We start from the raw sequence: 27,471 nt of genomic DNA, 5'->3' as shown, positions 1-27,471 counted from the left end.
GCCTGTCTTGTCCTATACTTTTCATATATATAAATAGATGTATATATACAGTATGTATACACACTCATAGACATATTTACACTTATAAATACATAAATACACACACACACACACACACACATATATATATATATATATATATATATAAATAAATGTATATATACAGTATGTATACACACTCATAGACATATTTACACTTATAAATACATAAATACACACACACACACACACATATATATATATATATAAATAAATGTATATATACAGTATGTATACACACTCATAGACATATTTACACTTATAAATACATAAATACACACACACACACACACACATATATATATATATATATATATATATATATATATAGATATATATATATATATATATAGATATATATATAAATAGATGTATATATACAGTATGTATACACACTCATAGACATATTTACACTTATAAATACATAAATACACACACACACACACATATATATATATATATATATATATATATAAAAATAGATGTATATATACAGTATGTATACACACTCATAGACATATTTACACTTATAAATACATAAATACACACACACACACATATATATATATATATATAAATAAATGTATATATACAGTATGTATACACACTCATAGACATATTTACACTTATAAATACATAAATACACACACACACATATATATATATATATATATATATAGATATATATATAAATAGATGTATATATACAGTATGTATACACACTCATAGACATATTTACACTTATAAATACATAAATACACACACACACACATATATATATATGTATATATATATATATATATATATATATATATATATATATATATATATATATATATATATATATATATATATATATATATATATATATAAATAAATGTATATATACAGTATGTATACACACTCATAGACATATTTACACTTATAAATACATAAATACACACACATATATATATATAGATATATATATAAATAGATGTATATATACAGTATGTATACACACTCATAGACATATTTACACTTATAAATACATAAATACACACACACACACACACACACATATATATATATATATATATATATATATATATATATATATATAAATAAATGTATATATACAGTATGTATACACACTCATAGACATATTTAAACACACACACATATATACATAGTTATATACCATATACCTTTTAACCCTTATAAAACATTTTCATTAATATTTATATGATATTTTTTTCTATCAGAAACTGTATATATGAGTGTTATAGTTTATTTTAATATGTTTTGTTATGTTTTGTGAACATTTACACTTTACGCTAGGTCTGAAGTTGTGCTCTCACTTTTAAACTAGCCCAATATAATTTCTTGTTTTTCTTGAACCAATTGCCGGCCCAGTTTTTCTCTTCTTTGGAGATGCACAGTTGAGTTGGATCTTGGACGTATTGCATGTGAGGTTAGGTCTCACCTAAAGATGATTGAATTAAGACACAAAGATCCTTGTAGCTTTAAACTAATAGTAAACTTATGTACAGCACTATATATAAAATGATATCTGCAATGTATCAACACAATAATTAAAACACTGTATTACTTTTGTATTGCATATATTGAAATCCCTTGTCAGGCATAGAGCGCCCCACTTTGTCTTTCTTAAAGGGGCATGATGCCCATGTTTTTTTCTATCATGATTTAGATGTGATTTAAAACAACTTTACTTCTATTATCTAATTTGTTTTGTTCTCTTGCTAACCTTTGTTGAAAACAATACCTAGGTAGGCTCAGGAGCTGCTGCATAGTGGCTGCACATATATGTCTCTTGTCACTGGCTCACCAAATGTGTTTAGCTAGCTCCCAGTAGTGCATTGCTGCTTCTTCAACAAAGGATACCAAAGAATTAAGCAAATTAGAGAGCAGAAGTAAATTGAAAAGTTGTATACTCTGTCTGAATCATTTAGGGTTTCATTTCCCTTTAAGAATGTAGCCTGATATTGCAAGCATACCAGCAGCACAACACAGTTACATTGGTGATGGCTGCACCGCTTGCAGCTTTAATGAGAAGGTGCTTTTATTTAAAGATTGTGTTGATACAGATCCCCTGCATTACTGACATAACTTAAAGGGACATAAAACCCAATTTATTTATTTCACGATTCAGATAGAGCACACAATTTTAAACAACTTTACAATTTTCTTCTGTTCTCAAATTTTCTTAGTTTTTTGTTATCCTTTGTTGAAAAGCAAGGATGCAAGCTCAGAAGTGTACACGTGTCTGCAGTACTATATAGCAGCAGTTTTGCAACTATGTTATACATTTACAGCAGCACTAGTTCCTGCCATGTAGTGCTTCAAGCACGTGCACGCTACCTACCTAGGTATCTCTGCAACAAAGAATATCATGAGAAGGAAGCAAATTTGATCATAGAAGTAAATTGGAACCTTTTTTAAATTGTATCCTCTATCTGAATATTGAAAGAAATATTTTGAATTTAATGTCCCTTTAAACATGATTAATTATTTGCCGCCTCAGCCATGTATCCCTGGACACTTATGAGTTACACATGCTGCAGGGTGTGCAGAGGGGAACATAAATTGCACCCCTGGATATCACACAAATAGTGATCCTGGACAGCACTATTTGGGCGAGATTACATATGTGACATAAGTTTCAGCGCAACTGTTGAAAGCCATGTCACCGGTAAGTTCACCTCGCACATGGGGTGAATCACATAACAAGCGCTGCCATATGATAAACTGCCATAAGTCGGAGAAACTGTTTAGGTTCAGAAATGTGCGCTATTACACATTTTTGGTGTCGGCAGTAACTTATGCCAGTATATCATATTGCACGCGTAACAAAAAAAAAGTTTAATTTGCACGTAAAAATCGAAACTGGACCAAAAAAATAAAACTGACACATCAAAATGCCATTCAAAACCCCTAAACCACCACCCCCTCACATCACAAATACTAAATAAACATATTAACCCCTATTCCGCCATCCCCACACATCGCAATCACTAAAAATTGTATTATCCCCTAAACCACCACCCTCCCACATCACAATCACTAATAAAATGTATTAACCCCTAATCCACAACCCCCCCACATTGCAATCACTAATAAAATGTATTAACCCCTAAACCTCAACCCCCCACAACGCAAACTACTATATAAAACTATTAACCCCTAAACCACCACCCCACAACCCAAACTACATAATTAACCTATTAACAACTTATCTGCCAACCCTCCACAACGCAAATATCCTAATTAACCTATTAACACCTAACTTGCCAACCCCCCACAATGCAAACTACCTAATTAACCTATTACCACCTAAACCACCAACCCCCCCACAATGCAAAGTATTAAACTAAAAACTAAGCCCCCTTACCTAACACCCCCTAACTTAACCCCAATTAAAATACACTGAAATAAAATAAAAAATATACTAACTACATTAAAATTATATCATTCATTCATTATGCTTACACTTCAATAGGAAACATGCGGCTAGATTACAAGTCTTGCGTTAGCCTTAAAAAGCAGGGTTGAAAGGTCCAAACGCTGCTTTTTAACGCCCGCCGGTATTACGAGTCTGGCAGGAGAGGGTGTGCCGCTCACTTTTCTTCCGCGACTCAAGCTTACCGCAAATCCCCTTACGTCAATTGCGTATCCTATCTTTTCAATGGGATTTGCATAACGCTGGTATTACGAGTCTTGGAAGAAGTGAGCGGTAGACCCTCTCCTGTCAAGACTCCTACCGCATTTAAAAGTCAGTAGTTAAGAGTTTTATGGGCTAATGCCGTAACATAAAACTCTTAACTAAAGTGCTAAAAAGTACACTAACACCCATAAACTACCTCTAAACCGAGCCCCCCCCCCCCCACATCGGAAACACTTAAATTAAAAGTTTAACCCCTAATCTGCTGACTAGACATCGCCGCCACTTTAATAAATATATTAACTCCTAAACCGCCGCACTCCCGCCTCACAAAAACTAGTTACATTGTATTAACCCCTAATCTGCCGTCCCTAACATCGCCGACACCTTATTAACCCCTAATCTGCCACCCCCAACGTCGCCGCTACTATATTAAAGGTATTAACCCCTAAACCTATGTCTAAACCTAACCCCAACCCCCCTAACCTAAATATAATTTAAAATAATCTAAATAAAATTACTACAATTAAATAAATTATTCCTATTTAAAACTAAATACCTGTAAAATAAACCCTAAGATAGCTACAATATAACTAATAGTTACATTTGTATCTACCTTAGGGTTTATATTTATTTTCAGGCAACTTTGTATTTATTTTAACTAAGTATAATAGTTATTAAATAGTTATTAACTATTTAATAACTACCTAGTTAAAATAAGTACAAACATACCTGTAAAATAAATTCTAACCTAAGTTACAATTAAACCTAACACTACACTATAATTAAAGGGACAGTCAACACCAGAATTTTTGTTGTTTAAAAAGATAGATAACCCCTTTATTACCCATTCCCCAGTTTTGCAAAACCAACACTGTTATATTAATACACTTTTTACTTCTGTGACTAACTTGTATCTAAGCATCTTCTGACCGCCCCTAATCACATGACTTTTAGTTCTTATCTATTGACTTGCATTTTAGCCAATTAGTGCAGTGTCTGCCACTAGCCACGGGCGTGATCACAATGCTATCTATATGGCCTACAAGAACTAGCTCTCCCCTGCTGTGAAAAGTAAATAAAATAGAGGCGGCCTTCAAGGGATTAGAAATTATCATATGTGCCTTCCTAGGTTTAGCTTTCAACTAGAATACCAAGAGAACAAAGCAAAGTTGTTGATAAAAGTAAATTGGAAAGTTGTTTAAAATTACATGCCCTATTTGAAAAATGAAAGTTTTTTTTGGACTTGACTGTCCCTTTAAATTAATTACCTAAACTACCTACAATTAATTACAATTAAATAAAATAAACTAAAGTACGAAAAACAACAAACACTAAATTACAGAAAATAATAAAATAATTAAAAATTTTTAAAACTAATTACACCTAATCTAATCCTCCTAATAAAATAAAAAAGCCCCGCAAAATAATAAAAATCCCTACCCTATACTAAATTACAAATAGCCCTTAAAAGGGCCTTTTGCGGGGCATTGCCCCAAACTAATCAGCTCTTTTACCTGTAAAAAAAAAATACAATACCCCCCACATTAAAACCAACCACCCACACACCCAACCCTACTCTAAAACCCACCCAATCCCCCCTTAATAAAATCTAACACTATCCCCTTGAAGAGCACCCTTCCTTGAGCCGTATTCACCCAGCCGGGCACAAGTGGTCCTCCAGAGGGGCAGAAGTCTTCATCCGATCCAGGCAGAAGAGGACCTCCAGACGGGCAGAAGGCTTCATCCAGGAGGCATCTTCTATCTTCATCCATCCGGAGCGGAGCGGGGTCCATCTTCAATCCAGCCGACGCGGAGCATCCTCTTCAAATGACGTCCAAGCGAAGAATGAAGGTCCCTTTAAATGACGTCATCCAAGATGGCGTCCCTTGAATTCCGATTGGCTGATAGGATTCTATCAGCCAATCGGAATTAAGGTAGGAAAAATCCTATTGGCTGATTGGATCAGCCAATAGGATTGAGCTCACATTCTATTGGCTGTTCCAATCAGCCAATAGAATGCAAGCTCAATTCTATTGGCTGATTGCCTACCTCAATTCTATTGGCTGATTGGCTGATAGAATCAGCCAATCGGAATTCAAGGGACGCCATCTTGGATGACGTCATTTAAAGGAACCTTCATTCTTCGCTTGGAATTCATTTGAAGAGGATGCATCTGCTGAATTGAAGATGGACCCGCTCCGCTCCGGATGGATGAAGATAGAAGATGCCGCCTGTATGAAGCCTTCTGTCCGTCTGGAGGTCCTCTTCTGCCCGGATCAGATGAAGACTTCTGCCCCTCTGGAGGACTACTTGTGCCTAGCTAAGTGAAGACGGCTCAAGGTAGGGTGATCTTCAAGGGGGTAGTGTTCGGTTTTATTAAGGGGGGATTGGGTGGGTTTTAGAGTAGGGTTGGGTGTGTGGATGGTGGGTTTTAATGTGGGGGGGTATTGTATTTTTTTTTCCAGGTAAAAGAGCTGATTACTTTGGGGCAATGCCCCGCAAAAAGCCCTTTTAAGGGCTATTTGTAATTTAGTATAGGGTAGGGAATTTTATTATTTTGGGGGATTATTTTATTAGGGGATTAGATTAGGTGTAATTAGTTTAAAATTCTTGTAATTATTTTTTTATTTTCTGTAATTAAGTGTTTGATTTTTTTGTACTTTAGTTTGTTTAATTTAATTGTATTTAATTGTTAGTTTATGTAATTAAATTTGTACTTATTTTAACTAGGTAGTTATTAAATAGTTAATAACTATTTAATAACTATTGTACCTAGTTAAAATAAATACAAAGTTGCCTGTAAAATAAATATAAACCCTAAGCTAGATAAAACTGTAACTATTAGTTATATTGTAGCTAGCTTAGGGTTTATTTTATAGGTAATTATTTAGTTTTAAATAGGATTAATTTATTTAATTGTAGTAATTTTATTTCGTTTTGTTTAAATTATATTTAAGATAGGGGGATGTTAGACTTAGGGTTAGACTTAGGTTTAGGGGTTAATAAATTTAATATAGTGGCGGTAATAAGTGTAGGTAGGTGGCGGCGACATTGGGGGATGGCAGGTTAGGGGTTAATAAATATAATGTAGGAGTCGGCGATGTTGGGGGCAGCAGATTAGGGGTTCATAGGGATAATGTAGGTGGCGGCGGTGTAAAATTAGGGGTGTTTAGACTCGGGGTTCATGTTAGGGTGTTAGGTGTAGACATAACTTTTGTTTCCCCATAGGAATCAATGGGGCTGCGTTAGAAGCTGAACGCTGCTTTTTTGCAGGTGTTAGGGTTTTTTTTTCAGCTGAATCTGCCCCATTGTTTCCTATGGGGAAATCGTGCACGAGCACGTTTAGCCAGCTTACCGCTGCCGTAAACAAATTTTGCTCTACGTTCACCTTTAAGGTTAAAAAACCTTTAATACCAGCGTTAAGGGAGCATTAAAAAAAATGCTCATTGGGGGGCGGAGCCGACCAGCAAGCCGAATGGTCGCACAACACTCGAGCTCCGGCTAATGCTCTCTATAATGGGCGCTCTATAACGAATTACTGACTATCACTGGGTCACTAATCACAAATACAGACTAACTGAGGCTGAACGTGAACCTTTTATTAAGAGCCGGTGATTTCACGGAGCTCTGCGGAGGAAGATACAGTGTGGGGCCTACTGACAGTCCCTGAGGACGGAAGAGCACAGCAGAGAGATCCGGCATGGTGTGGTGAGATCCGGGATGAATCCGGCTACAACTAGCTATGAGGAGATCGGAATGATCGCTACCCATAAACACATAGACCGGCAGCCATAAACAGTTATTAGGACGATATGGATTCACGGAGGTGGCACGCCCTGGGCCTATTAGCCGAAGTGACGCAGGTGGATATTCCGAACCGGGCGTTCAGCATTCCTGAAGAGGTGAGCTAAAACCTTACAGTACAGCCCTATCACCCAGAGAAACTCGGCCACCACACCATATACAAGCTCACGGGTACCAGCTGCCTTATAACCCGGTCTCCTATAACCACAACTTATTTGATCCGGGACTCGCTACCATTAGCCTTCATTAACAAGTGGGAGATCAGTGGGCCTCATAAGCCTGTTCTTTTTTCTATCTGTGATGCAGAGTTATGTTAATTAATACGCAAAACTGCTTGGATATACTGCACTACCGCAATGCTTGATATAAACCTCCCATATATAAAGTACAAAGGGAGAGCTTGGACATTAATAACTAAGAGAAACCACACACTAACGCAGAAGGACACTAGGCCTCCCAGGCTTGTTAACAGTTCGAGGCGGGCAGACATACGGAGTGTCTGCAATACTTTTTAGTTAATGCTGCATGGGCACAGTTCCTGATTTAAACCTTCTGAAAGAAAATGGAAGAGAACACCTAGACATTTATAAACAAGAGAGGTGAAAATACATAAGACACTCTAACAAAAAAATAAAAACAAGACTGACAAGACACTGAAGGGGAATATAACTGCAGGAGGCAAACTGAACTCTTATTTCAAAAGCCAAGACACATGTGCCATAGGAGACATGAGACTACAGGCTCCTGATTCACCAGAATCCATTTCCCAGACTGCCACCACAGTAATAGATGACACAACCCATATCACACGTGCTGATCTCCAAACCCTGTCTACCAAAGCAGATCTAGCAGCTATTGTTCTGCAAGTCAGTAAAGCCATAAAAGACGGCCTGGCAGAAGTGAAGAAAGACATCAATGAACTGGGTGATAGGGTCCTGGAACTAGAGGAGCAAGTAGAAGAAGTTAATAAAGCTGCAGATAACACCACCCAAGCCTTCCAGTATCAGCATGAGGCTATAGAAAGTTTACAGATCTAAATGGAAGACCTTGACAACAGGGGACGGAGACAGAACCTCAGGATAAGAGGTATCCCTGAAAAGATACTCCCACAACAGCTTTCCTCCTACCTCCAGAACCTCTTCAAATTTCTGCTCGACCCGGAGAAAGAACCCATCCCTCTAGACAGGGCCCACAGGGCCCTGAGACCAAAACCTTCTGACAACTTGCCCCCCAGAGACGTCATCCTATGCTGCCACAGATTCGCAGACAAGGAAAAACTCCTGCAAGCGGCCAGGAAAAAGGCACCAATCTACTTTGGAGAAGATGCCCTACAAGTCTACTCTGACCATAGCCCAATCACTCTGGCTAAACGCAAGGAAGCTAGGTACTTAACCTTACACCTGCAGGATCTAGGCATTGCTTACAGATGGGGCTTCCCTTTCGCTGTCAAGGTGCTGAAGGATGAGAAAACTTACATATACCGTCGCCCAGAGGATCTAGAGTTATTTTGCAAACAGCTTGACATCTCGCTCCCATCTCTGCCTAAGATTTCAGAAGCTGCAAAAAGCGACCCCCAGAGGAGATCATCTTCACCCAAACCACAAAGAAGGAGCTGGTCTACTAGACCAACCAAGAGAAGGAACACCACAATGACTGACCCTCTTATCCACTCTAAAGATCCGCCATGAGAAGATGTCTGATAATAGAGGTTTTTCTTTTGACTCATCTTATCCTTTCTCCCCGTTCCCTCTTTCTCACTTTCTTTATTCATAGATAATTTCATAGTATGTATACGGGACTTATCATTTTGTCCTTACAGCCTTTTTTATACGGACCCAGTTGATCGAGACAGACTTCATTTAGTAAACATGTTTACACTAGCTCATTTATGCCCATTAGTGAGTTGAAGGCTAAGTCACCAGCCTTAGTTTCCCCCCCGCTCACCCATTATCTGTTTGTTCTTTTAAATGAATAGTGATGGAAATGTTTCTATTATGTTTTACTTGTTCTATTTACATGTCTGTTTTTATTTGTTTGTTATACTGACCGATTGTATTGCTATGCTTACTCCTCCTAGATTTCCGCTTCCAGGTTTTTGTAGCTTTGTTGGCCCTGATTGTCCACACTCCCCTACAGCCATGCTGCTGTGTTCTGAATACAGAGGGTCCCTATATACTCCACGCATCTCCCTTTTTCAGGTAAGACAGACTCAACAGATGCCCACTACCAGTAAATCTCATGACGGTTCCTAATATACAGATTATATCCCAAAACACTAAGGGCCTTAATTCACCTAATAAACGCTCTGTTGCCCTAAAACACTTCGCTAAAACCCCCCATTCCATCATATTTCTACAGGAAACTCACTTCGTAGCGGGTTCAGAACCTTCCCTGACTTCAAGAGATTTCCCTGTCAGTTACCATAACGCATACCTCACTAAGAAACAGGGGGTTAGCATACTTCTCCATAGACACTTGCAATTTCAGTTGCATAATAAGGTTGTCGACACTGAAGGCAGGATTATTATTCTAGTTGGACTTTTGTTTAATAATCCAATTACTCTTGTTAATATTTATGCCCCCTTTAGCCGTAGAAAACGTTTTTTCCAAAAAATGCTATCCATGGTTTTGGAACATAGGAGGGGCCCAATAGTTATGGGTGGAGATTTTAACACCACATTTGACCCAACCATGGACTCTTCCTCAAAATATGGACAGTCTAGAACCAGGGCACCGAACACACTTCTTACCTGTATGGAAGAATTAGGCCTTTTAGATGCATGGAGAATACAACACCCGACACAACACAATTACACCTTTTACTCCCACCCTTGGGCAACCTACACCCGTATAGATTACCTGTTCATTGACCAGAATCACCTATCCCTGTTGAAAGACTCTGACATCCAACCTACGGCCTGGTCCGACCATTCCGCCATAAGCATGGTTCTAGAGTGGCCTGACACACCAAACACAACTTTTACCTGGAGAATAGATGACTCACTCCTTCACTACCCCCCAACCCAAGAAAAATTACAAACGGCAATCTCTGAATACTTCCAATTTAATGATAACGGTGACTCACACCCTAGCTATGTATGGGAAGCACATAAGGCCTTTATCCGAGGGGAATGTATAAAACAAAAAGCTAGATTGAAAAAACAGTATCAGTCCTCCATAGCTTCGCTAACTGCACAATTACACGGTCTAGAAACGCAACACAAACATGATCCTTCTAACAGAACACTTCTATCACAGGTTACGAAGACTAGACTAGAAATTAATAACATACTATCCAAAGAAGCACAGAGAAAGGCATTATCTCTGAAGAAAATGTATTTCTTCGAAAGCAACAGAGCAGGGCCCAGACTAGCTAGATTATTGAACCAACAACACACAAAGTCCCACATTAACAAACTAGTGACGCCGTTAGGCCAACAACTGATAAATAGTGGGGAAATAGCGAATCAGTTTAGAAGTTATTACTCAGAGTTATACAATTTACAGACACCCAGTTCCCCGAACAGGCTGACCACTCTCCAAGCCTACATCACAGAGGCTAATCTCCCTAAAATACAAACACAGCTACGAGATGACTTTGAAACACCTATTTCCCTCCAAGAAATTCTCTCGGTGATTACGAAATTACCTTCCAAAAAAAGCCCAGGCCCGATGGGTTTACCGGTACTTATTATAAAATGTACAGATCCTCCCTCGCCCCACACCTTTTAAAGTTATTTCACACCATAGATGACGGCCACGCGCTCCCCACAGAGATGCAGCAAGCCCACATCTCAGTTATCTTAAAATCTGGCAAAACTCCCACAGACCCTAGAAGCTACAGGCCCATCTCCCTGCTAAATGTAGATCTCAAGATCTTGGGAAAGATCCTAGCGAAGAGACTGAACAAATTACTTGAAAATGTTATACACACCGACCAGGTCGGATTTATCCCCCACAGAGAGGCCAGGGACAATACAATAAGAGCCCTGACCCTTATGTCCTATACCAAATGTCATAATATCCCGACAGTCTTCTTGGCAACAGATGCCGAGAAGGCCTTTGACAGGCTCGATTGGCAGTTCCTTAGAGAAACCCTACTAGATATTGGACTAGGACCCCAGATGCTCAGTAGAATCTTTAGTTTGTATGCACACCCCACTGCGAGGGTACGGGCAAATGGTGTCCTCTCTCCCCCGTTCCAAATCAGGAATGGGACGAGACAGGGCTGCCCGTTGTCCCCCCTCTTGTTCGTACTTACCATGGAAGTACTAGCAGCGCATGTCCGCAATAATCACTCTATAAAGGGTGTGGAAGTCGGCCCCCATAATTTCAAGATCGCCTTATATGCGGATGACGTTCTTTTCACTATCACAGACCCAACACAGTCCCTATCAGCAACTATGCATGAATTACACAGATTTGGAACCCATTCTAATTTTGTAGTAAACACAACCAAGTCAGAGTTATTGAACATTTCCCTTCGGCGAGAAGAATTTATGAAACTTGCAGAAATTTGCCCATTAACGCTTAGAACAGACTCTATAAAATACCTAGGTATTCATCTATCTCCCAACCCCACCACCCTTTTTAAAAAAAACTTTGAAGATCTTTTATCACGAACACAAAAAGACTTAAATTCCTGGGCGACGAAACCCCTGTCTTGGTGGGGGAAAATACAGTGCATAAAAATGACAACCTTACCAAGAATCCTATATATACTTCAAGCTCTCCCTGTAGCGTTGCCTGGTTGGTTCCTACTGAGGCTCCAAAGTCATATAAACAAGTTTATCTGGGGCTCTAGCAAACCCCGAGTTAACAAAGCTACAATGTACAGAACTACTCTGGCAGGTGGGCTGGGTCTACCGAATCTTCAGGTGTATTTAGAAGCCATTGTACTCCAGAGAGTATATGATTGGCACGCGTCCTCAGAGCACAAGGCATGGATCGCAATAGACTCTCAGATCTTAAAGGTTCCCTCAGTGGGAGCTTTATGCTGGGTTCCTAGGTCCTTGAGACCTCCAAGTTGCACATCACTTCCTATACACAAACACTTTTTTGAGGCATGGGACACAATTAAACATAAAAGACGAGACATCACAGGGCCTAGATCCCCCCTCTTTCCCGTCCCCCTCAATGCTGAACTTACAGGAGGACTAGATAAAAACTTCCAAAGGAGAGCTGAATGGGGATACACCACCCCTTTAGCAGAGTTTATAAGAGAAGGTAAACTTAAAGATAGAGAAGAATTAAAAGAGGTGGCGCATGGCGCATACCATCCATGGCTAAAATATAGGCAGCTCACACATTTCCTCCTTACTACACCATATAAGACAGACTTCTTGAGGCCCTTGACTACATTCGAGAAGCTTTGCTCAACCAATACTCCAATGCCCCACACGCTTTCTAAAATGCGCGGTATATTACAGATGTATATGAGAGAGAAACTCCCTTCATACACTACTAACTGGCACAGGGAACTGGGCGACACCTTTAACACAGAGGACTGGGGATCAATATTTCTTCATACTAAAAAATCCTCAACCTCACCAAAGATCCTAGAATTAAACTTCAGAGTGTTAACACGCTGGTACCTAACCCCGACAAGACTACGCTCTATATATCCAAACTCTAGCGACTTATGCTGGAGGGGCTGTGGGAATAGAGGAAGTTACCTTCACATGTGGTGGGAATGCGACTTTGTTAAACAACTCTGGCTCTACATTGAGGAACATTTTAGAAACAGCTTAATCACAGACCTCCGCCTCACACCTCAGATAGCACTACTAAACAAACCCCCTCAAGCTCCCTGCAAGATTAGGAGACAATTATTGCAGATAGGAATAAATAGCGCCAAAGCCCTAATAGCATTGAGATGGAAATCACCTACTCTTCTGACTGGACAAATGTGGTTAGCCAAAACTGAAGAGTTGCTGAGCCTTGAGGAATTTGGCTATCTTAAAAGACTCAGGTTAGAATTCTTCCATAATATGAGATTCCTATGGGAGGAATCACTGACAAGGACTAGACCCCACCCCAATTTGACTGTGCCTCGACAAGACCTTGACACAAATGTGATGCGTGGAGATAGGGACCCTTCTCCCCCCTTACTGGATGGAGCTAACACATAGACTTCTCCATAAACCTGATGGGGGCCTCAACTAATGATATAATTGTAGAGAGCCTAAACCCTTCTTCTATCACCCAATTATGGAACCAAGATAAAGGGGACAAGACTTGGTCACCAGCTCAATCTCACTTAGCATATGCAATTCTCTCTAATAGCTACTAAGGTATCAATGGTCAGTAACGTTTTGTTCTTGTTTCGTTTCCGTTCATTGTTTTCTTTCTTTTCTTTACTTTTGTTTGTAATGTGTCATATTTAGCCTTAAAAACATCATCTGGGACTACCTTGCTACTGAAAGTACACCTATTATACTGTATCGCTTTTACGGTAAGTGTACCGTTGTTTGTAACCTTTTCTTATTTCGTACTTACAATCAATAAAGATGGTAATTTAAAAAAAAAAAAAAAATGCTCATTAGCAACGCACCCCTGTTACCGCAAAACTCGTAATCTAGGTGATGGGCTTTTTGTTCTTATCTGACAGCAAAAAATATGGTTCTGTAAGTTAAGTCACATACGACCATACATTTAGCAACAAATACTCATGGAGCAGAGTTTGTTATGGGACATAGCATACAGATTTTATAGTATAGAATATGATGTAAAAGTCTTGTCTAACGTGTTTACAACTAACTGTTCATACCATGCTAAGAACATATACACACTGTATCCATACCATACACACATGAACACACATACATATACTGCCAGTGACATACATATACACATGCTAACTGTAAGATAACTGTATCCGTACCATAAACACATGAACACACATGCATATGCCACCAGTGACATACATATAAACATGCTAACTGTAACAGTACCATACTTGCATGTACACACATACATATACCACCAGTGAAATACATATAATCATGCTAAATATAACATAACTGTAACAGTACCATAAACACATGAACACACATACATATACTGCCAGTGACATACATATATACATGCTAACTGTAACATAACTGTATCCGTACCATACTTGCATGCACTCACATACATACATATACCGCCAGTGACATACATATAAACATGCTAACTGTAACATAACTGTAACAGTACCATACTTGCATGTACACACATACATATACCGCCAGTGACATACATATAAACATGCTAACTGTAACAAAACTGTAACAGTACCATACTTGCATAAATATATATATATATATATATATATATATATAAACTGCCAGTGACATACATATACACATGTTAACTGTAACATAACTGTAACAGTACCATACTTGCATGTACACACATACATATACCGCCAGTGACATACATATAAACATGCTAACTGTAACAAAACTGTAACAGTACCATACTTGCATAAACATATATATATATATATATATATATATATATATATATATAAACTGCCAGTGACATACATATACACATGTTAACTGTAACATAACAGTAACAGTACCATACTTGCAAAAAGCACACATATATATACCGCCATTGACATACATATAAACAAGCTGTCACATAACTGTAACAGTACCATACTTGCATAAACACACATACATATACCGCCAGTGGCATACAGTACATATAAACAAGCTGTCACATAACTGTAACAGTACCATACTTGCATAAACACACATACATATACAGCCAGTGGCATACAGTACATATAAACATGCTGTCACATAACTGTAACAGTACCATACTTGCAAAACGCACACATATATATACCGCCATTGACATACATATAAACAAGCTGTCACATAACTGTAACAGTACCATACTTGCATAAAGCACACATATATATACCGCCATTGACATACATATAAACAAGCTGTCACATAACTGTAACAGTACCGTACTTGCATAAACACACATACATATACCGCCAGTGGCATACAGTACATATAAACATGCTGTCACATAACTGTAACAGTACCATACTTGCATAAACACACATACATATACCGCCAGTGGCATACAGTACATATAAACATGCTGTCACATAACTGTAACAGTACCATACTTGCATAAACACACATACATATACCGCCAGTGGCATACAGTACATATAAACAAGCTGTCACATAACTGTAACAGTACCATACTTGCATAAACACACATACATATACCGCCAGTGGCATACAGTACATATAAACATGCTGTCACATAACTGTAACAGTACCATACTTGCATAAACACACATACATATACCGCCAGTGGCATACAGTACATATAAACATGCTGTCACATAACTGTAACAGTACCATACTTGCAAAACGCACACATATATATACCGCCATTGACATACATATAAACAAGCTGTCACATAACTGTAACAGTACCATACTTGCATAAAGCACACATATATATACCGCCATTGACATACATATAAACAAGCTGTCACATAACTGTAACAGTACCATACTTGCATAAACACACATACATATACCGCCAGTGGCATACAGTACATATAAACATGCTGTCACATAACTGTAACAGTACCATACTTGCATAAACACACATACATATACCGCCAGTGGAATACAGTACATATAAACATGCTGTCACATAACTGTAACAGTACCATACTTGCATAAACACACATACATATACCGCCAGTGGCATACAGTACATATAAACAAGCTGTCACATAACTGTAACAGTACCATACTTGCATAAACACACATACATATACCGCCAGTGGCATACAGTACATATAAACATGCTGTCACATAACTGTAACAGTACCATACTTGCATAAACACACATACATATACCGCCAGTGGCATACAGTACATATAAACATGCTGTCACATAACTGTAACAGTACCATACTTGCATAAACACACATACATATACCGCTAGTGACATACAGTATAAACATGCTGTCACATAACTGTAATAGTACACATACATATACCACCAGTGACATACAGTATAAACATGCTGTCACATAACTGTAACAGTACACATACATATACCGCCAGTGACATACAGTATAAACATGCTGTCACATAACTGTAACAGTACCATACTTGCATAAACACACATACATATACCGCCAGTGGCATACAGTACATATAAACAAGCTGTCACATAACTGTAACAGTAAAATACTTGCATAAACACACATACATATACCGCCAGTGGCATACAGTACATATAAACAAGCTGTCACATAACTGTAACAGTACCATACTTGCATAAACACACATACATATACCACCGGTGACATACAGTATAAACATGCTGTCACATAACTGTAATAGTACACATACATATACCGCCAGTGACATACAGTATAAACATGCTGTCACATAACTGTAACAGTACACATACATATACCACCAGTGACATACAGTATAAACATGCTGTCACATAACTGTAACAGTACACATACATATACCGCCAGTGACATACAGTATAAACATGCTGTCACATAACTGTAACAGTACACATACATATACCGCCAGTGACATACAGTATAAACATGCTGTCACATAACTGTAACAGTACACATACATATACCACCAGTGACATACAGTATAAACATGCTGTCACATAACTGTAACAGTACACATACATATACCACCAGTGACATACAGTATAAACATGCTGTCACATAACTGTAACAGTACACATACATATACCGCCAGTGACATACAGTATAAACATGCTGTCACATAACTGTAACAGTACACATACATATACCGCCAGTGACATACAGTATAAACATGCTGTCACATAACTGTAACAGTACACATACATATACCGCCAGTGACATACAGTATAAACATGCTGTCACATAACTGTAACAGTACACATACATATACCACCAGTGACATACAGTATAAACATGCTGTCACATAACTGTAACAGTACACATACATATACCACCAGTGACATACAGTATAAACATGCTGTCACATAACTGTAATAGTACACATACATATACCACCAGTGACATACAGTATAAACATGCTGTCACATAACTGTAACAGTACACATACATATACCACCAGTGGCATACAGTATAAACATGCTGTCACATAACTGTAACAGTACACATACATATACCACCAGTGACATACAGTATAAACATGCTGTCACATAACTGTAACAGTACACATACATATACCGCCAGTGACATACAGTATAAACATGCTGTCACATAACTGTAACAGTACACATACATATACCACCAGTGACATACAGTATAAACATGCTGTCACATAACTGTAATAGTACACATACATATACCACCAGTGACATACAGTATAAACATGCTGTCACATAACTGTAACAGTACACATACATATACCACCAGTGGCATACAGTATAAACATGCTGTCACATAACTGTAACAGTACACATACATATACCACCAGTGACATACAGTATAAACATGCTGTCACATAACTGTAACAGTACACATACATATACCACCAGTGACAAACATATGCAGATACTAGCAGCTAAGCTGCGTAATAATTTTCTCTAACTTTTGGTCCTGCAAGTGCTGTAAGTACAGACCTGATATAGATGAAGGGTTGTTCAACTCAGGCTGGTTTGCGGTGGTAAGTAGATTTAGAAAGGGGATATATATACAGAGATTTATATGTAGCAAAGAGCGCAATGTGCAAAAATGCATGAGTGGGAGCCAAAAAAATCCAGGGGAAAGGATAAGAATGTGATGGGAGGGCATTGCTGGGAAAAATTCCCTTAAGGAATGGGGGGGGGGGGGGGGTGTCACATACAAGTCTTTAGCATTCAGAAGATAGAAAATTCCTGCTAATAAACAAATTTAATAGTCTGTGATACTTTCCACTATCTCCAAGCTTGTTACTTCATTTTCAACTGTCTGTAAATCTACATCTAAAAATGAAGAAAACCATAACATTTATAGGTTAGCAGGTGATACACAGTGTCACTGCACATAGATACTAAATCTAATGATGATATAATAACATTTATAGGTTAGCAGGTGATACACAGTGTCACTGCACATAGATACTAAATCTAATAATGATATAATAACATTTATAGGTTAGCAGGTGATACACAGTGTCACTGCACATAGATACTAAATCTAATAATTATATAATAACATTTATAGGTTAGCAGGTGATACACAGTGTCACTGCACATAGATACTAAATCTAATAATGATACAGTAACATTTATAGATTAGCAGGTGATACACAGTGTAACTGCACATAGATACTAAATCTAATGATGATACAGTAACATTTATAGGTTAGCAGGTGATACACAGTGTCACTGCACATAGATACTAAATCTAATAATGATACAGTAACATTTATAGGTTAGCAGATGATACACAGTGTCACTGCACATAGATACTAAATCTAATAATGATATAATAACATTTATAGGTTAGCAGGTGATACACAGTGTCACTGCACATAGATACTAAATCTAATGATGATACAGTAACATTTATAGATTAGCAGGTGATACACAGTGTAACTGCACATAGATACTAAATCTAATAATTATATAATAACATTTATAGGTTAGCAGATGATACACAGTGTCACTGCACATAGATACTAAATCTAATAATGATATAATAACATTTATAGGTTAGCAGGTGATACACAGTGTAACTGCACATAGATACTAAATCTAATAATTATATAATAACATTTATAGGTTAGCAGGTGATACACAGTGTAACTGCACATAGATACTAAATCTAATGATGATGATACAGTAACATTTATAGGTTAGCAGGTGATACACAGTGTCACTGCACATAGATACTAAATCTAATAATGATACAGTAACATTTATAGGTTAGCAGATGATACACAGTGTCACTGCACATAGATACTAAATCTAATAATGATATAATAACATTTATAGGTTAGCAGGTGATACACAGTGTCACTGCACATAGATACTAAATCTAATAATGATACAAAAACATTTATAGGTTAGCAGATGATACACAGTGTCACTGCACATAGATACTAAATCTAATAATGATACAGTAACATTTATAGGTTAGCAGGTGATACACAGTGTCACTGCACATAGATACTAAATCTAATAATGATATAATAACATTTATAGGTTAGCAGGTGATACACAGTGTCACTGCACATAGATACTAAATCTAATAATGATATAATAACATTTATAGGTTAGCAGGTGATACACAGTGTCACTGCACATAGATACTAAATCTAATAATGATATAATAACATTTATAGGTTAGCAGGTGATACACAGTGTCACTGCACATAGATACTAAATCTAATGATGATATAATAACATTTATAGGTTAGCAGGTGATACACAGTGTCACTGCACATAGATACTAAATCTAATGATGATACAGTAACATTTATAGATTAGCAGGTGATACACAGTGTAACTGCACATAGATACTAAATCTAATAATGATATAATAACATTTATAGGTTAGCAGGTGATACACAGTGTAACTGCACATAGATACTAAATCTAATAATGATACAAAAACATTTATAGGTTAGCAGGTGATACACAGTGTAACTGCACATAGATACTAAATCTAATAATGATATAATAACATTTATAGGTTAGCAGGTGATACACAGTGTCACTGCACATAGATACTAAATCTAATAATGATATAATAACATTTATAGGTTAGCAGGTGATACACAGTGTCACTGCACATAGATACTAAATCTAATAATTATATAATAACATTTATAGGTTAGCAGGTGATACACAGTGTCACTGCACATAGATACTAAATCTAATAATGATACAGTAACATTTATAGATTAGCAGGTGATACACAGTGTCACTGCACATAGATACTAAATCTAATGATGATATAATAACATTTATAGGTTAGCAGGTGATACACAGTGTCACTGCACATAGATACTAAATCTAATGATGATACAGTAACATTTATAGATTAGCAGGTGATACACAGTGTAACTGCACATAGATACTAAATCTAATAATGATATAATAACATTTATAGGTTAGCAGGTGATACACAGTGTCACTGCACATAGATACTAAATCTAATGATGATACAGTAACATTTATAGATTAGCAGGTGATACACAGTGTCACTGCACATAGATACTAAATCTAATAATGATACAGTAACATTTATAGGTTAGCAGGTGATACACAGTATAACTGCACATAGATACTAAATCTAATAATGATATAATAATATTTATAGGTTAGCAGGTGATACACAGTGTCACTGCACATAGATACTAAATCTAATAATGATTTAATAACATTTATAGGTTAGCAGGTGATACACAGTGTCACTGCACATAGATACTAAATCTAATAATGATACAAAAACATTTATAGATTAGCAGGTGATACACAGTGTCACTGCACATAGATACTAAATCTAATAATGATATAATAACATTTATAGGTTAGCAGGTGATACACAGTGTCACTGCACATAGATACTAAATCTAATAATGATACAGTAACATTTATAGGTTAGCAGGTGATACACAGTGTAACTGCACATAGATACTAAATCTAATAATGATTTAATAACATTTATAGGTTAGCAGGTGATACACAGTGTAACTGCACATAGATACTAAATCTAATAATGATACAGTAACATTTATAGGTTAGCAGGTGATACACAGTGTCACTGCACATAGATACTAAATCTAATAATGATACAAAAACATTTATAGGTTAGCAGATGATACACAGTATAACTGCACATAGATACTAAATCTAATAATGATATAATAACATTTATAGGTTAGCAGGTGATACACAGTGTAACTGCACATAGATACTAAATCTAATAATTATATAATAACATTTATAGGTTAGCAGATGATACACAGTGTCACTGCACATAGATACTAAATCTAATAATGATATAATAACATTTATAGGTTAGCAGGTGATACACAGTGTAACTGCACATAGATACTAAATCTAATAATTATATAATAACATTTATAGGTTAGCAGATGATACACAGTGTCACTGCACATAGATACTAAATCTAATGATGATACAGTAACATTTATAGGTTAGCAGGTGATACACAGTGTCACTGCACATAGATACTAAATCTAATAATGATATAATAACATTTATAGGTTAGCAGGTGATACACAGTGTAACTGCACATAGATACTAAATCTAATAATGATACAGTAACATTTATAGGTTAGCAGGTGATACACAGTGTCACTGCACATAGATACTAAATCTAATAATGATATAATAACATTTATAGGTTAGCAGGTGATACACAGTGTAACTGCACATAGATACTAAATCTAATGATGATGATACAGTAACATTTATAGGTTAGCAGGTGATACACAGTGTCACTGCACATAGATACTAAATCTAATAATGATACAGTAACATTTATAGGTTAGCAGATGATACACAGTGTCACTGCACATAGATACTAAATCTAATAATGATATAATAACATTTATAGGTTAGCAGGTGATACACAGTGTAACTGCACATAGATACTAAATCTAATAATGATATAATAACATTTATAGGTTAGCAGGTGATACACAGTGTAACTGCACATAGATACTAAATCTAATGATGATACAAAAACATTTATAGGTTAGCAGATGATACACAGTGTCACTGCACATATATACTAAATCTAATAATAATACAGTAACATTTATAGATTAGCAGGTGATACACAGTGTAACTGCACATAGATACTAAATCTAATGATGATACAGTAACATTTATAGGTTAGCAGGTGATACACAGTGTAACTGCACATAGATACTAAATCTAATGATGATACAGTAACATTTATAGGTTAGCAGGTGATACACAGTGTAACTGCACATAGATACTAAATCTAATGATGATACAGTAACATTTATAGGTTAGCAGGTGATACACAGTGTCACTGCACATAGATACTAAATCTAATAATTATATAATAACATTTATAGGTTAGCAGGTGATACACAGTGTAACTGCACATAGATACTAAATCTAATAATGATACAGTAACATTTATAGGTTAGCAGGTGATACACAGTGTCACTGCACATAGATACTAAATCTAATAATGATATAATAACATTTATAGGTTAGCAGGTGATACACAGTGTAACTGCACATAGATACTAAATCTAATAATGATATAATAACATTTATAGGTTAGCAGGTGATACACAGTGTCACTGCACATAGATACTAAATCTAATGATGATACAAAAACATTTATAGGTTAGCAGATGATACACAGTGTCACTGCACATAGATACTAAATCTAATAATAATACAGTAACATTTATAGGTTAGCAGGTGATACACAGTGTCACTGCACATAGATACTAAATCTAATGATGATACAAAACATTTATAGGTTAGCAGGTGATACACAGTGTAACTGCACATAGATACTAAATCTAATAATGATACAGTAACATTTATAGGTTAGCAGGTGATACACAGTGTCACTGCACATAGATACTAAATCTAATAATGATACAGTAACATTTATAGGTTAGCAGGTGATACACAGGGGCCTATTTATCAACCCGTCAACTTATTTGCATTCGCCGGCACCAATACGTTTGCCTGACATCGCCTAACATCGCTGCCGCGGACCTGATACGTTCTCCATATTTAACAAAAAAGCTGTCAAAAAGCCTCGCACCAAGTACGGGACAATGAGCAGCGGACTGTTGTTAACTAACAGTCAAGGATCTTGCTGCTATTCGGCTCTTTGACAGCTTTATTTGTATACTGTCACTAAACACCCACAATATACTAAACTGTTTAACCCCTTTACCGCTGCTCCCGGACCCCGCCGCAACTAAATAAACTTATTAACCCCTAAACTGCTGCTCCCAGAGCCCACCGCCACTCTAATAAAGTTATTAACCCCTATTCCTCCGCTCACAGAGCCCACCGCCACCTACATTATGTTATTAACCCCTAATCTACCGCCCCCTACACCACCACCTACATTATGTTATTAACCCCTATCCCGCCGCTCCCGTAGCCCACCGCAACTAAATAAAGTTATTAACTCCTAAACCTCCAGCCCCACACATCGACATTAACTAAATTAAACTATTAACCCCTAAACCTTACAACCAGCTAACTATTAATTAACCTGCCCTAACTATTATACTAAATTACATTCAACGATATTAAATTAATAATTAATCTACCCTAACTATTATAATAAATTTACAAAATCCAATATTTGAAACAGCACCACTGTTAGTGCTCCGGCAAAGGGGATAGACTGCTAACACCCCAAAACAGCACAAAAACAATCAATGTTGCCAGCACTTGTAGTAAAATTCAAACTTTTATTGAAGACCTTAGGATAAAGTTGCGAGGTTTCGGGGTGACCCCCTTAATCATGCAATCTAATACAAACATTATGTGTTACACTTTTAAACCCTTAGGAAATTCGCGCCAACTCTGTGACACACTATGTGTAGCGCGCCATCTAGTGGCTGGAACATTACATTTATTGTCAACATTTTAACATTTTAACATTTTAACAAAATAACAATTTGTATCAAAATTAAAAACAGAATTATTTATATAAAAGACTGAAAGGGTATCAGACCATTTATGTGAGGAGACTATTTACAAAAATACACATATCTAGTAAATATGGATATTGCTATGACTATATAGGACTATATGAACATCTTTCTCTTTTATTTTTATTTTTTGGGTGTTTAGGTTTTTTGTTATATCCTAAATGATGATTATGGTAGTACTGATCTACACACATAAAGCAGGAGAGATCGAAATCTCGGTTTAACCCCTTGGGTGCCATAGTTTCCATTTTAAATATCCACCACATCTCCCTCTGCTTTAGTAATGTCTCCCTGTCAGCTTCATTTCTAGGAGCCTGTACATGCGCTATGATTTGCCAACGTAGTTGGCTGATGTTATGATTTTTCTCAATAAAATGCTTGGAAAGCGGAGCCTCAGTGTTTTTCTTCCTAATGTTGCATCTATGCTGACTAATGCGGTCTCTTATTTTTTGTGTAGTCTCCCCTAAGTAAATTAGGGAACATGGACATTTAATGAGGTATACCACGAATGAACTTTCACATGTGTGGAATCCCTGTATATTATATCTTTTCCCACTCTCTGGGTGGAAGAAATGTGGCCCTTTTATAATGGAGCTGCAGCTCATGCATCCAAGACAAGGATAACTACCTTGTCTTTTACTACCCAAATATGTCTGTCTAGGTCCCTTAATAGGGCCTACATCAGATCTAATTAGATGGTCTCTTATGTTCTTTACTCGTTTATAAGCCTTTAGCAGTGGTTCCTGTAATGACTTAATGTGTGGGTTACAGTTCTTCAGAACATACCAATTCTTTCTGATGATTTTACCTATTTTATCACTATAAGTACTGTGCTGTGAAACAAAAGCCATTCTATCTCCTTTTTTGTCAAGTTTCTGAGAAGATATTTTTCTGGGATATTGTATTTCCTTTATTTTTTTTATCAATTAGACTAGTTGGATATCCTCTTTCAAGAAATTTATTTTTTATCTGTGTCAATCTTTCATTTCTTACCCCCTCTTCACTAACAATCCTATTTACTCGCAGGAGTTGGCTCTTGGGTAATGACTCCAATAGTCTTTTGGGGTGAAAACTGTCAAACCTCAACATAGTGTTCCTGTCGGTTTCCTTAACAAATAGATCAAATTTTAGACCATACTCTCCTTTAATAATTTTAGTGTCGCGGAACACAACTGATTCTTCACTATGTGTGATTGTAAAACATAACCCCTTACCTCTGAATTAAGTTCTGTAGTGAATTGTGTGAGGGATCCGACGTCACCCCACCATACGCCAAACACGTCATCTATATAGCGGACCCAAACTGCCCCATGTTCTTTAAACAGATGATTTTCACATACTTTTCTTTCCTCAAATTCATTCATGTAAAGGTTGGCGTAGGATGGGGCGACGTTGGACCCCATAGCTGTCCCTCTCACTTGAATGTACCAGTCCTCCTGAAACAGGAAATAATTCCAGTAAAGTATAAGGCACAGTAATTTTTCTACAAAATCACATTGGGCTGTCGTGTATCTGCCACTCACCATGAGTTGGCGCGAATTTCCTAAGGGTTTAAAAGTGTAACACATAATGTTTGTATCAGATTGCATGATTAAGGGGGTCACCCCGAAACGTCGCAACTTTATCCTAAGGTCTTCAATAAAAGTTTGAATTTTACTACAAGTGCTGGCAACATTGATTGTTTTTGTGCTGTTTTGGGGTGTTAGCAGTCTATCCCCTTTGCCGGAGCACTAACAGTGGTGCTGTTTCAAATATTGAATTTTGTTGTATTTATGACTGCTGGAAACAAGCACACTGCTCTGCAACATAATGCAAGTCGAGAAAGACCAAATTACAGGGACTGAAAGTGGCAAGACATTTGCCTACAGTGAGTTGGATGCGGCTCGAATTACAGCTCTTTCCAGGGGCTCAAGAGACTTCTTAAGGACGGCTCCTACTCTAACAGCAGAGAAAGAGTATGAAGCACTCAAATTGAAAGTAATGAAGTGGGAGCTTCATGCTACCACCCTCTCAGAATATTATAGGGTGAGAAGAATACCGAGAGGGCTTAGAATGAGCACTTGCCTGACATTACTAAAAGACAATCAAGCCTATTGTGATAGATTTGAGGCCATACTCAACAAATGCTCGTTGGATTTGATGGTCTGTACTGTTGAGGCCCTCTTACAAGAGATCGAGATTCAAGGGGAGTTAATAAAAAAACATAAAGCGGACTTAACGGAAGCACTTACCGGAGAGGAGATGGATAACCTGGTCAAAAAGGTTGAAGATAAACTGGCAGCTGAGCAAAAGGCAATCCAGGAAATCAAACGCACTAAATTTCAACGGGATGAAGAAGACTATAAGTCCGGCAGAGTATACAGATGGCGGAGCGGGTCCCATGGCAACTGGAATGCACATAGAGTGGGAGGCCGCAGGAGAACCAATCAGTGGAGGAGACAGGGACGTGACGCTAGTGACGCTAGTGACGCAGAACGTTCCAATACGTCATCCAACGGAGCCGAATCATCCCCTTTGGACACGAGTGGCGGCGAAAGCGATGCCGCCGAGGTGGACGCAAGCACTGCAAAGAAAATGGCCAAGCTACTGCAGAAGACAACGGATCCGTCGAGGAAGTCCCAAAGGAAGGTGCTGAAGAAATGAGACAAGAGCGCACAACAGTGGTAAATATTTCTAAAACAAAATTGTCTGAACAAGGACTGTCCGTTTTAAACAAGGGACTGTCTTTTTGTCCGCAAAAGGATATTGACTTTTTTGAACTGTCTAAAGATCTGTACAGATTATTTAGAAATATAAAGCTGAAAATATTCTTTAGTGAGCCCACGGATTATTCAAACACTGTTAATTTCAACTACAATAAAGACACATTTACTGCACATAGTTTAGCATTGAAGAAAAAAAAGCTTGTTTAATCCCAATTTGTTTATTCACAGTGTCAATACTTTTATTAATTTGGTGGAAAATGATATTAAAATATTACAAACTAAGGTCAAAAAAGAGGGAGTGTCTCAGGAACACAAATCCAGATTTATGAATTTTAGCAAAAATGACAACATGGCCCTTAAAACACTTAAGATGAATAAAAATATTATTTTAAAAGGAGCTGACAAAGGTGGGGCAACGGTAATTATGGACAGGGATTATTACATAACAGAGATTAATTCACAATTTAATGATTCTACTACATGTAAGAAGGTCTCAAGTAATCCTGTATTTAAGATACAGAAAGAGATCAAGCACATACTCAATCAATAT

The 27,471-nt window shown here is 37.1% G+C and overlaps 1 protein-coding gene across 1 annotated transcript in view; it reads right to left on the bottom strand.

Moving 5' to 3' along the window:
* Window positions 1-18,276, bottom strand: part of LOC128655901 (fucolectin) — a 177,002-nt gene extending 158,726 nt beyond the window's left edge. The window contains exon 1 of the mRNA XM_053709490.1: window positions 18,158-18,276. The gene's annotated coding sequence lies outside the window, so the exon portion shown is untranslated. The remainder of the gene's footprint in view (window positions 1-18,157) is intronic.
* Window positions 18,277-27,471: the final 9,195 nt, after the last annotated feature.

This window comes from Bombina bombina, chromosome 4 (assembly GCF_027579735.1).
Source record: "Bombina bombina isolate aBomBom1 chromosome 4, aBomBom1.pri, whole genome shotgun sequence".
NCBI lineage: Eukaryota > Metazoa > Chordata > Amphibia > Anura > Bombinatoridae > Bombina > Bombina bombina.
Note: the sequence above shows the minus strand (reverse complement) of the source record. Positions and strands in the feature narration are given on the sequence as shown.